Consider the following 14052-nt stretch of genomic DNA (forward strand, 5'->3'; position numbering starts at 1 on the left):
TGACGCATCGAAGCAAGGTCTCGATTGTGTATTAATGCAACGAACAAAGGTGATTGCTTATGCGTCTAGACAATTGAAGATTCACGAACAAAATTATACGACGCATGATTTGGAATTAGGCGCGGTTATTTTTGAATTAAAGACTTGGAGGCACTACTTATATGGGGTCAAAAGTATTATATATACCGACCACAAAAGTCTTCAACACATATTTAATCAGAAACAACTGAATATGAGGCAGCGTAGATGGATTGAATTGTTGAATGATTACGACTTTGAGATTTGTTATCACCCGGGGAAGGCAAATGTGGTAGCCGACGCCTTGAGCAGGAAGGACAGAGAACCCATTCGAGTAAAATCTATGAATATAATAATTCACAATAACCTTACTACTCAAATAAAGGAGGCGCAACAAGGAGTTTTAAAAGAGGGAAATTTAAAGGATGAAATACCCAAAGGATCGGAGAAGCATCTTAATATTCGGGAAGACGGAACCCGGTATAGGGCTGAAAGGATTTGGATACCAAAATTTGGAGATATGAGAGAAATGGTACTTAGAGAAGCTCATAAAACCAGATACTCAATACATCCTGGAATGGGGAAGATGTACAAGGATGTCAAGAAACATTTTTGGTGGCCGGGTATGAAAGCCGATGTTGCTAAATACGTAGGAGAATGTTTGACGTGTTCTAAGGTCAAAGCTGAGCATCAGAAACCATCAGGTCTACTTCAACAACTCAAAATCCTGGAATGGAAATGGGAAAACATTACCATGGATTTCATTACTAAATTGCCAAGGACTGCAAGTGGTTATGATACTATTTGGGTAATAGTTGATCGTCTCACCAAGTCAGCACACTTTCTGCCAATAAGAGAAGATGACAAGATGGAGAAGTTAGCACGACTGTATTTGAAGGAAGTCGTCTCCAGACATGGAATACCAATCTCTATTATCTCTGATAGGGATGGCAGATTTATTTCAAGATTCTGGCAGACATTACAGCAAGCATTAGGAACTCGTCTAGACATGAGTACTGCCTATCATCTACAAACTGATGGACAGAGCGAAAAGACGATACAAATGCTTGAAGACATGCTACGAGCATGTGTTATTGATTTCGGAAACAGTTGGGATCAACATCTACCGTTAGCAGAATTTTCCTACAACAACAGCTATCATTCAAGCATTGAGATGGCACCGTTTGAAGCACTTTATGGTAGAAAGTGCAGGTCTCTGATTTGTTGGAGTGAAGTGGGGGATAGACAGATTACGGGTCCGGAGATAATACAAGAAACTACCGAGAAGATCATCCAAATTCAACAATGGTTGAAAACCGCCCAAAGTCGATAAAAGAGCTACGCCGACATTAAAAGAAAAGACATAGAATTTGAAATTGGAGAAATGGTCATGCTTAAGGTTGCACCTTGGAAAGGTGTTGTTCGATTTGGTAAACGGAGGAAATTAAATCCAAGGTATATTGGACCATTCAAGATTATTGATCGTGTCGGACCAGTAGCTTACCGACTTGAGTTACCTCAACAACTTGCTACAAGTTCTTCATCCTTTATATCTAATCCATACACTAATGACCAAAAACACCTACAAACACTTTCATTCATCAATTTTCTTCATCTAATTGATCTCTCTCAAGTTCTATCTTCAAGTTCTAAGTGTTCTTCATAAATTCTACAAGTTCAAGTTTCATAAAATCAAGAATACTTCCAAGTTTGCTAGCTTACTTCCAATCTTGTAGAGTGATCATCCAACCTCAAGAAATCTTTATTATTTACAGTAAGATATCTTTCTAATACAAGGTAATACTCATATTCAAACTTTGATTCAATTTCTATAACTATAACAATCTTATTTCGAGTGGAAATCTTACTTGAACTTGTTTTCGTGTCATGATTCTGCTTCAAGAACTTTCAAGCCATCCAAGGATCCTTTGAAGCTAGATCCATTTTTCTCATTTCCAGTAGCTTTATCTAGAAAACTTGAGGTAGTGATGATGTTCGTAACATCATTCGATTCATACATATAAAGCTATCTTATTCGAAGGTTTAAACTTGTAATCACTAGAACATAGTTTAGTTAATTCTAAACTTGTTCGCAAACAAAAGTTAATCCTTCTAACTTGAATTTTAAAATCAACTAAACACATGTTCTATATCTATATGATATGCTAACTTAATGATTTAAAACCTGGAAACACGAAGAACACTGTAAAACCGGACATACGCCGTCGTAGTAACACCGCGGGCTGTTTTGGGTTAGTTAATTAAAAACTATGATAAACTTTGATTTAAAAGTTGTTCTTCTGGGAAAATGATTTTTCTTATGAACATGAAACTATATCCAAAAATCATGGTTAAACTCAAAGTGGAAGTATGTTTTCTAAAATGGTCATCTAGACGTCGTTCTTTCGACTGAAATGACTACCTTTACAAAAATGACTTGTAACTTATATTTACGACTTTAAACCTATACTTTTTATGTTTAGAGTCATAAAATAGAGTTCAATATGAAACCATAGCAATTTGATTCACTCAAAACGGATTTAAAATGAAGAAGTTATGGGTAAAACAAGATTGATTAATTTTTCTTGTTGTAGCAACGTGAAAATTGGTAACAAATCTATATTAATCATATCCTAGCTAACTTATATTTTATTATACATGTATTCTAATATATTATGTAATCTTGGGATACCATAGACACGTATGCAAATGTTTTGACATATCATATCGACCCATGTGTATATATTATTTGGAACAACCATAGACACTCTATATGCAGTAATGTGGGAGTTAGCTATACAGGGTTGAGGTTGATTCCAAAAATATATATACTTTGAGTTGTGATCTAGCCTGAGATGTGTATACACTGGGTCGTGGATTGATTCAAGATAATATATATCAATTTTTTTTCTGTACATCTAACGTTGGACAACTAGTTGTAGGTTACTAACGAGGACAGCTGACTTAATAAACTTAAAATATCAAAATGTATTAAAAGTGTTGTAAATATATTTTGAATATACTTTGATATATATGTACATATTTGTTATAGGTTCGTGAATCGACCAGTGGCCAAGTCTTACTTCCCGACGAAGTAAAAATATGTGAAAGTGAGTTATAGTCCCACTTTTAAAATCTAATATTTTTGGGATGAGAATACATGCAGGTTTTATAAATGATTTACAAAATAGACACAAGTACGTGAAACTACATTCTATGGTTGAATTATCGAAATCAAATATGCCCCTTTTTATTAAGTCTGGTAATCTAAGAATTAGGGAACTGACACCCTAATTGACGCGAATCCTAAAGATAGATCTATTGGGCCTAACAAACCCCATCCAAAGTACCGGATGCTTTAGTACTTCGAAATTTATATCATATCCGAAGGGTGTCCCGGAATGATGGGGATATTCTTATATATGCATCTTGTTAATGTCGGTTACCAGATGTTCACCATATGAATGATTTTTATCTCTATGTATGGGATGTATATTGAAATATGAAATCTTGTGGTCTATTGTTACGATTTGATATATATAGGTTAAACCTATAACTCACCAACATCTTTGTTGACGTTTTAAGCATGTTTATTCTCAGGCGATTATTAAGAGCTTCCGCTGTTGCATACTTAAATAAGGACAAGATTTGAAGTCTATGCTTGTATGATATTGTGTAAAAACTGCATTCATGAAACTTATTTCGTTGTAACATATTTGTATTGTAAACCATTATGTAATAGTCGTGTGTAAACAAGATATTTTAGATTATCATTATTTGATAATCTACGTAAAGCTTTTTAAACCTTTATTGATGAAATAAAGGTTATGGTTTGTTTTAAAATGAATGCAGTCTTTGAAAAACGTCTCATATAGAGGTCAAAACCTCGCAACGAAATCAATTAATATGGAACGTTTTTAATCAATAAGAACGGGACATTTCATTTTGTCGGTCTCTAGCTGCTTTTAACTTCTCACGTGCAATTTCAACCTTTTCTGCAGTTATCTGAACAATTTCAGGACCTGCAAATTATATCTCACCTGCTTCTAACCAACATGTAGGAGTTCTGCACTTGCGACCGTACAACATTTCATACGGCAGCATTCTGATACTCGAATGATAGGAATTGTTGTAAGAAAACTCTATCAATGGAAGATGTGAATCCCAATAACCACCATATTCTAAGACACACGCTCTCAACATGTCTTCTAACGTTTGAATCGTTCGTTCACTCTGATCGTCTGTTTGTGGATGATAAGTTGTACTTAGATTCACTCGCGTACCCATATTCTGTTGTAATCTGTTCCAGAAGTTTGATACGAACCTAGTATCTCCGTCGGAAACTATTGACAACGGTACACCATGTCGACTAACGATTTCATTCAAGTACAACTTTGCCAAATCACTTAACGAAGCGGTTTCACGAGTAGCTAAGAAGTGAGCACTCTTAGTTAGATGATCCACTATCACCCAGATCATGTCATGTCCTTTTTGGGTTCGGGGTAATTTGGTTACAAAATCCATCATTATATGCTACCATTTCCACTGAGGAATTTCTAACTGTTGTAGAGACCCATACGGCTTCTGATGTTCTGCTTTAACTTGCACACAAATATGATTTCTCAACGAAACCTGCAACATCTGTCTTCATTGTCGGCCACCAATACAATGTTTTCAAATCTCTGTACATCTTTGTACTACCCGGATGCACTGTCAATCTCGATTTATATGCTTCAATGAGAATTAAATCCCTCAATTCTCCAAGCTTAGGCACCCAAATTCGGTCTTTATAGGTTTTTAATCCTCTAGAATCATTGCATAGGTCAAATTTTCTTTTAGTCATTTGTTCAGTCTTTAGGTTTTCGTCATTCAATGCTACTAACTGAACTGTTTTTCAATCGATCAACCAAGTCTGAAACTATCTCAATTCTCATAAATCTGACATTTTTGACTGTTTTCTTGCGACTCAGAGCATCTGCGACCACATTTGCTTTACCCGGATGATATTTAATCTCACAATCGTAGTCTTAACCAGTTCTTTCCATCGACGTTGACGCATATTCAATTCCTTATGCGAAAAGATATACTGAAGACTCTTATGATCTGTATAGATTTCACAATGCGTACCATACAAATAGTGTCTCCAAAGTTTCAGGGCAAAAACAACTGCAGCTAATTCTAAATCATGAGTAGGGTAGTTTCGTTCATGATCTTTCAACTGTCGTGAAGCATACGCTATAACTTTATTTTTTTCATCAAAACACAACCCAGACCTGCGCGTGACGCATCACAATAAACCACAAAATCTTCTGATCCCTCTGGTAAATCTAAAACCGGCGTTTGACTTAACAACTGCTTAAGAGTCTGAAAAGCCTTTTCTTGTTCATCAGTCCATCGAAAGGCTACATCTTTTCTGGTTAATTTATTCAAAGGACCTGCTATTTTAGAAAAGTCTTTAATAAATCTGCGATAATAACCTGCTAAACCCAGAAAACTCTTAATTTCTATCGGCGTTTTCGGCAAATTCCAATTCATTACAGCTTCTATCTTAGACTGATCTACTTTAATACCCTGTTCACAAATTACATGACCCAGAAACTGTACTTTCTGCAACCAAAATTCACACTTGGAAAACTTAGCGTATAACTGTTCCTGTTTCAGAAGCTCTAACACCAACCTTAGATACGTAGCATGATCCTTCTCGGTTTTTGAATATATCAAGATATCATCTATGAAGACAATCATAAACTTGTCAAGATACTGACGACGCACCCTGTTCATTAAATCTATAAACACTGCTGGCGCGTTTGTTAACCCGAATGGCATAACTAAAAATTCATAATGACTATATCTAGTTCTGAACGCTGTTTTCGGTATGCCGGTCTCTGCAACATGTACTTGATGATACCCTGAATGTAAATCAATCTTTGAAAAGTAGGAAGCACCCTGTAACTGATCAAATAAATCATCTATTCTTGGTAACGGATACTTATTCTTGATTGTTCTCTTATTTAAGTCGCGGTAATCTATACACATTTTAAGCGACCCATCTTTCTTTTTCACAAACAACACAGGAGCACCCCACGGTGAAGAACTTGGTCGGATAAACTCCTTATCTAATAGTTCCTAAATCTGAGACATCATTTCTCGGATTTCTGACGGAGCTAATATGTAAGGAGCTTTTGCAACTGGCGTAGCACCTGGAACTAAATCAATTTTATACTCTACTTCACGTACTGGAGGTAACCCTGGTAAATCATCTGGAAACACTTTTGGAAATTCGGACATAACTGGAATATCAGTCACCTGCTTCTTTTCTTTCTTAGCATCAATCACATAAGCTAAGAAGGAATCACACCCTTTCGATATCGCTTTCTGAGCTTTCGTTAGGGAAACCATAGGGAAGTTAAATCCACTGCGCTCTCCCCTAGCTATCACTCGGGATCCATCGGCCAAACGGAAAGAAATCATCTTCTTATCACACTTAATATTAGCCCTATTAGCTCTTAACCAATTCATGCCTATGACTATATCAAAACTAGGTATATGCATCAACAAACAGGTTAGAGGGAAGGAATGGCCGTCGATTTCAATGGTAATTCCTAACACAGATGATGTGCATGGAATCATGTTACCATCAGGTACTTCTATTCCCAAAGGCGCATCTAACATCCTAACAGGCAACTTCAACTTATCACAGAGTCCTAAGGACATAAAAGATCAATTCGCTCCTGAATCAAATAACACACGAGCTGGCAAGGAATTAACCAAGAACATACCGGTAATGACGTCATCGGTAGCGGTTGCAGTGTCTACCGTCATCTGAAACGCCCTTGCCTCTGCTGTTGGAGGATTCTTTCTCTTCTGCCCGGCAGTAGAAGTAGAAGATCCCCCCAGAAGTAACTGGCCTCGCCCCTGACCCTGCCCCAGGACCGGCTTTTGACCCAGTTGGATAATTCGTTGATCTATGTCCTTCTTGATGGCAACTCCAACAAACATTATGCTTAAAAGAACAAACTGTTGATTCATGACCTAACACTCCACATTTCAAACATCTTCGGGTCATTGGAGAACATGGACCGGCATGAGTCAATTTACAAACATTACACCAACCAGACTGCCTAGAACCCGATCCGCTCATACTAGATTTACTCTTCTGTTTAAACCCGCCTGACTTCTTGCCACAGAATCCTGATTGCTTACTTGATTGTTGTACAGACAGACCACCTGTTTGACCTTCTGATTTTCCCCCCAAAGATCCACCCTTTGAGCTTTCTCTTTTCGCTGCTATTACATCACCTTCAGTAATCTTGGCCATTTCATGAGCCTGCGCCAAAGTCGTTGCAAATCTTGCCACTGTTCTATATTCCGACTTAATCACCCGCATGAAATGCTGAACTTTATCCTTCTCAGTCGGTTTCCATTGTTGAACAAACCTCAGCTTAGATGTAAAATCCCTGAAAACCTCATCAATTGTCATACTTTCCGTCATCCTCATATTCAGAAACTCCGTTTTTAATCTTTCCATCTCATACTCAGAACAATACTGCTCACGAACCTTAGCAGCAAATTGTTCCCAGGTAATTTGGCTAATCTGTTCTTTGGGTAAATATGCAGTAATAGAATCCCACCATTCCATTGCTTCACCCTTGAGAAGTCTACTAGCAAATAACACCATGGATTCAGGCTCACAAAAACATGCTTCTAATGCTCTCTCCACTTCTCTCAGCCAATTAAGGGTCATTGTAGGGTTTGCGTGACCGCTCTACTCAGGAGGTTTACAGTCCAAAAACTGTTTATAGGTACACTTCTTTCTCGTCTCAGGAACTTGAAATGGGTATATCATCGGATTTGGAAACCACTAGTTAAGCGGGAAGGGCATTTGGAGGTTTTGATAGGTGGTTTGAGGAAACTGTGACAGAGAACTGCCACCGGCTTGAGTATAAAGGTTTGAAGGAAAAGTTGTGTTCAATGCATTGGTATGCGGGTTCCATCTTGCCCGTTCTTGTTCCAGTTCCTTAATTTTCTCTTGAGCTTTCGGTAATTGACTTTGAAGGTTTATTACTTCTTGAGAGGTTTCTTCCTCTGATGACACATGCCCATCTTCATCAGGGGCTCGAAAAGTACCAGTTTCAGGGACAGTGGGGCCAGTAACGTTTGTTTCATTATCTGCCATTACTGCACTACCACAATACTCACACCAAAGCTTAGTATAAACTCCGTTAGTACTAACAACTAACACAAAACCTGTCCTAATACTCACTTAACCCATTCCCAACATGTTATGTTTGACATGACTTTACTAAGTTTGGGAACATGACATTTAGATCACAATGCACATGCTACAAAACTAAGCTCTGATACCAACTTGTGACACAGCTAATTTTATTTTTTTTTACATGGCGAAAGCATTAGTATTAATTAACCATTACAATAAGATAAACATATTTAATTACATATCCAAATTGTTTAACAGCTAGCAATAAACTAATACATCTGGTGTCACGTGACATTATAATAAAATTCAGTTTTATCAGAAAAGACACATAAGAGTTTCTTCATAGTCAAACATAACATCATCATGCCGTCTGCTCCCCAAAACACAATGTCTACAAAAGCTAATAATTTACAGGGAGGAGATGGAGGGGAATTAGCACGAAGCTAAGTGAGTACGACTAACCACAGGCAATAGTATACAGGAACCGTCATACTAATCATGTCATAAAAACTAACACACAAACATCACCCAAGTGCCGTCTATAGAGACTCTGACGGCTCGGCCAAACCATTAACTACCAGTTGATAGGACTGGGGCTTACCAGAAGTTCCTCCACCACCGTATGTATATATACAATCCACATGCGACGGATGCGTCATTCATATATATACACACCGCGATTGTCTAGGCAACCACATGAGGAACCCAACCCGCGAGTTGATCTCTCCTACCGAGGCTACCACACAATAGGGACGCACTGGGCTCCAGCAGACAAGCATCAACTAACATGCAGTTATCACAACGTACTAACTAACAGTAACATTAAGTATATCTAACAAGCATGTCAATCATAATATAACATGCTACTCTATACTATATACTCCAGTTAGTCCCACTCACCAAATACCATCAACCAGCTCAGATAATCTACTACTGAGCGGCTTCCTTATTCTTATCACCTGAACATAAAGCAAATCAAGTTAGTTGCTGTCCGTTAACACCAAACAACACAGTACAGAAATTTTTGTATCAAAAAGCTCTCGATAAAAATTTCGACATAACACTTATGCATTTTCAAAATTTACATCCTGATCATCAATATACAAACGGGCAACATAACGGCTAAATATCAACACTTAGTAAAATATTTCACTGCCAAAGACACTCGGTCGACTGTCAGAGACAGTCGGCCGATTGTCTACACTCACTCGGCCGAGTGTCTAGTCACTTGGTCAATGGTCTCTCACAGACACACTCGGTCGTGGGTCACACACACTCGGTCGATGGTCGAGTCTTGTTCTTTACAGAAGCTGAAGAACAAAGCTATGAGTTTCACCCAAAATCGACCAATTCTTGCTCTAGAGCTCGATTACGACCTCAAAACTGACCAAATCAAAGACACTAAACATATAGAAACATAAACCCACAAGATTTAGACTCAAACAACATCAAATCTGACCATTTTGACCCAAATTACTCACTTTGTAAAATTTTACACAAAAACCCAAATTTCTCAAAGATTAAAGTATGAAAGCTTGTGATTCTTACCTTGATAGAATCAGTAAATCACAAAGAACAAGATAGTAAGAAAGATTCAAGCTCAAGAACAAGGATTTGAGATTAGATTTTGGTGTAGGTGGAGAAGATGAAGAACGGGGTGTTTGGGAATAATTTGGAAGAATGGAGGAAATGGGCTACACAAGTCATCATATTTGGGTTTAATTCCCACACTGTGCAACACACAGGTATTTATCAGTTATCTAATATCTTTCGTACATCATTTGGCAACCCAAACGAAGTCCAATTTAAATATACAAACCTGTTCTGTGACCCTTGTCACAAACTGGTCCTGACCACCTTATTAAATAATAATAAATATTAAATAAAAATAAAAACATATAATTACAGCTAGGCCCGGTTGAGGATGTTACATTAGTGTTTGGATTTCCATTTTAAAAATTAATTATAGGTTTTAGATAATAACAATCAAATAATTAGCTTAGCAAAACGTGTTAAATATTAATAGGATTTGAATTTGATTATACTATTTGATAACGCAATAATCTAATAATCAATTTTGTGAGTGTTAGGTAAAATTAAGATATTTGATAGATTAAAAAGGAATCAGGAAGAAAAATAGTCATAAAATTAAGAATCATATAACCTAATAATCACGTTTTGTTGCAGTAATGAGTGACTTGCTTTTTAATTATCACATTTTAAGTATCTCAAATTACAATTAATTGATTTTAATGTTAAATTTACCCAATAATATTGACTAATTATTTATGAATTGGAAACGTAATTGATCATGCATATATTTTTTTGAGGGAAAACACATCCACAAACAACGATATAAGAGGATTTTTTTTTTAGGTGTCAACGTCATTAACCTTCGGTCATGGAGAAGATAGATTCGTGGGGAAGAGAGATTCAGTGATGGAAGTTGTATGTGTTGCGGTGAAGGAAGTGTGTCCTTGATGTAGGTTGTTGTCCCATATTTATAAATGGGAATTATGGTTTATATGATTTGTAGGCCAAGTCAATCGTGTAGGCCCTAATGTGGGTAAATCCTATGTCATCAAGCCCTAAGTTCGATATGATATCTTATCAAGTATCATAGTGAACTTCTCATTACGCTGTGAGAAAAAGAAGTTCATAGGAGCCTGCGCAAACAACTCTGCTTAAACCCGCATAAAGATGCACCTAAAACCACACAAGGATTGTGTGTAAACCGCAGACAGTTGCGCGCAAAAGACTGTACACAAATCACAAATTGAAATAATAGCATCCAACACATAGGTTTATTAGTCTAGACAAACACATAGGTTTATTAGTCTAGACAAACATTAAGAAACTGAAATAATAACATCAAATCATCATAAATTGAAATAATAACTAATAAATAGCATCCAACACATAGGTTTATTAGTCTAGACAAACATTAAGAAACTAGCCAAAAATCATGGCAACAATTGAAATCAAACTAATAAATCATAAGGAAAACATTGTTTGATAATTAAGAATCAACCTAACACGACGAATCTTGATGAGTGCTTGGATTGATCCTTGAAAACGGAATGATTGAAGCGTTAGAGTAACCTTGGAATTCCCCAAAAGTGACTGAAAATCGCCTCTTGTGCTCTCAAAATCGGCTGGTAAAAGAATACCCCTTAGATAAAAACTGCACCCTATTTATAGCAACAGAATATCTGGCCGACCTCATATGCTCGGTGAGCATAAATGTGCGTGGCGCGCATTAACAAAGGAAAAATGTTGTTCAAAATTAAAACTGACTGAATGCGTTCGCAGGTATAACGCGCGGTGCGCAGCCCTACGCGCGGCGCGCACTTCTGAGTCCAGCTTTTCTCACTCGTTTTTACATATAACAAGCCTTTATCCCAACCTAAATCAACCAATAACATATAAACTGCTGTAAACTCACCATAAACTCCATAAATCAATCAAATGAATACTTCTCGGCTCTCAAATCACAATCTTCATAATAATCGAGAATAATAACCAAAAACGTATCCAAATGGACATAAACTGACGGATATTGCCATGATAAATATATGAAAAATGTGCGATATCAAATCACCCCACACTAGAGTCTTGCTTGTCCTCAAGCAAATTCGACTCGAAAATAATCTTCTACCAAATGATAACGTCTTCATAAATATAAGTAGAATCAACGAACAATAACCAAATGAGAAACTAGCGTGGGTACAGTTTTAATAGAACAAATTAACAATGTGACTTTCACTTGTAATCCCAAATTCTCCAACATCCCCAAATAAAGAATCGGCACAAAATAATAACTCGAACAAAGTGCACCAAATATGTAATCTAAATAAATGTAGAGGATCTCGAACTTGATAATGTCTTCAAATATATGAAACGGGGATACAAGTAGAAGCCATGAGCTGATAAAATGAAACCCTCGAACCAAAGAACCATACGAACCATACGGGCTACCCCGCGATTGGTCAAGCCAATGCCTCCCACAGTACATAACATCGCGAGATGTCGGTAAGAAAATAATGTGCTAAGGAGGATACACATTACGTCCAGATATCATCGATAATCATGAGGTGATCATCTAATCCGTTGAGTCAATCATAAAGATTGAAGTTCATCAGTCTTAAAAGCTGATTAATCTTTAAGGAGATTATCCTTCCGGGGATATGATAAATCACTGACATTTTGTGTATGCATGGTGCCCCCATTTTACGAGACAGATCTTACTCATTGAGATAAGTCTGACCACTAGCTCCCTGTTTGATGCTAAGGCCTAGTGGATTTCCAGCCGATGTTAGAGAAGACTTTTCAAGATTGTTCATCAACTACAGCTGGTCTGGACTACAACTTATGACAAAAGTCATCAAGTGTGTCGGTCGGGAGACTTGACTCCCTTAAGGATGGAATAGATACATCCTATGGTCATAAATGATGGTCAGACGCAACATTGTCCTTGTTAGGAGAAACAATGAGGATCGCCATATTAAAGTATTTTCGATCTAGCGCATGGCCTGGTTTCGACCATGCGATCCAATCAACGCTCTTACGGTTGACACCTGTTTTGGTACATGTGACCTACGATTGAATTCTTGAAGAATTATTATGATTTCACATTCAATGGTAATGAACGTGTTTTGAAAGTTCAAGACTTCCTCTTCCCACAGTACCTTTATATCGTGATATGATACTGGTATGAAATGGTATAGTTTAGGAAGTCTGCTATACCAAGTAGAACGTAAACTCGGAAGACTTTACTTCCTTAATAGGATGGAAACAATACATCCTAAGGTATTGGAAAGTGTCACCCACAATTCCCCTTGGTTTTAGGGAAATGACACGGAGCAAGTGTAAATTCCGAGCCAACTAGACCCGGCTTCGGCCTAGGGCGGAAAGAACACAGTAAATGACATTTTGCACATTTTGTAACCGTCAATCCGTAGGTAACAACTTGCCAATTTGTATAGCAAAAGGGTTTTGGCCAAATTTTCAACTATTTTTCTCTTTTTTTCTTTCTTTTTAAACTAACTTTTCTATATTTTATTTATATTTCCCTAAATTTTTCAATTTTTGTTTGCGACCAAAACCCATGAAACGTCAAAACTTTTTAGATCAAAACTAATATGATGATGACTCCATTAACAACCAACCCGAGAGATTTTACATTCCCCACCCCACACTTGAGATCAAGTAATGTCCCCTCACTTGAGATCAGAAATAGATTAAAATCGAAAGGGTAATGTGAGAAAGAAAATATAAAAACTTATCGAGTTTAACCACTGATCGCGGAATGGCAGTGACAGATGGCGCTGAACTGACTGCCAGCATAAGAACATCGTCCATTCCCGATCATCACACCAATATCATCAATCATGCAGTTTTGCTGAACTTAATGCCAGACTTGAAAATTCGTTTCACCAACCAACCTAATAAAAGAAAAACAAAAGAACTACATAAATGGGATAAGGTGGCACCACCCGATAAGCGAAACGTCTTATCCCCAAATAAGTCTTACAGTACATAATCCAAGCAAATAAATATCTTAATACAGAACCAAATAAAAATATTTGAAAGCAAAATACAGCATGATCAACAGGCACGGGGGCCCTAATTCCTGATAGTCATCAAACGGCCATCCTGAAGTTCCCGAACCGTGCCTGTTCGGACGCCCGTCCGGGTACTCCTGTTGGAACCTCAAATGCGCGTCCCTCATGGCCACTCTCTCATTATAACATTGATCATATTGCACCTGTTTCAAGCATGAAATATACAAACTAAACAAAAATTATACAAACTCT

Source organism: Rutidosis leptorrhynchoides, chromosome 2 (genome assembly GCF_046630445.1).
Source record: "Rutidosis leptorrhynchoides isolate AG116_Rl617_1_P2 chromosome 2, CSIRO_AGI_Rlap_v1, whole genome shotgun sequence".
In the NCBI taxonomy this organism is placed as follows: Eukaryota; Viridiplantae; Streptophyta; class Magnoliopsida; order Asterales; family Asteraceae; genus Rutidosis; species Rutidosis leptorrhynchoides.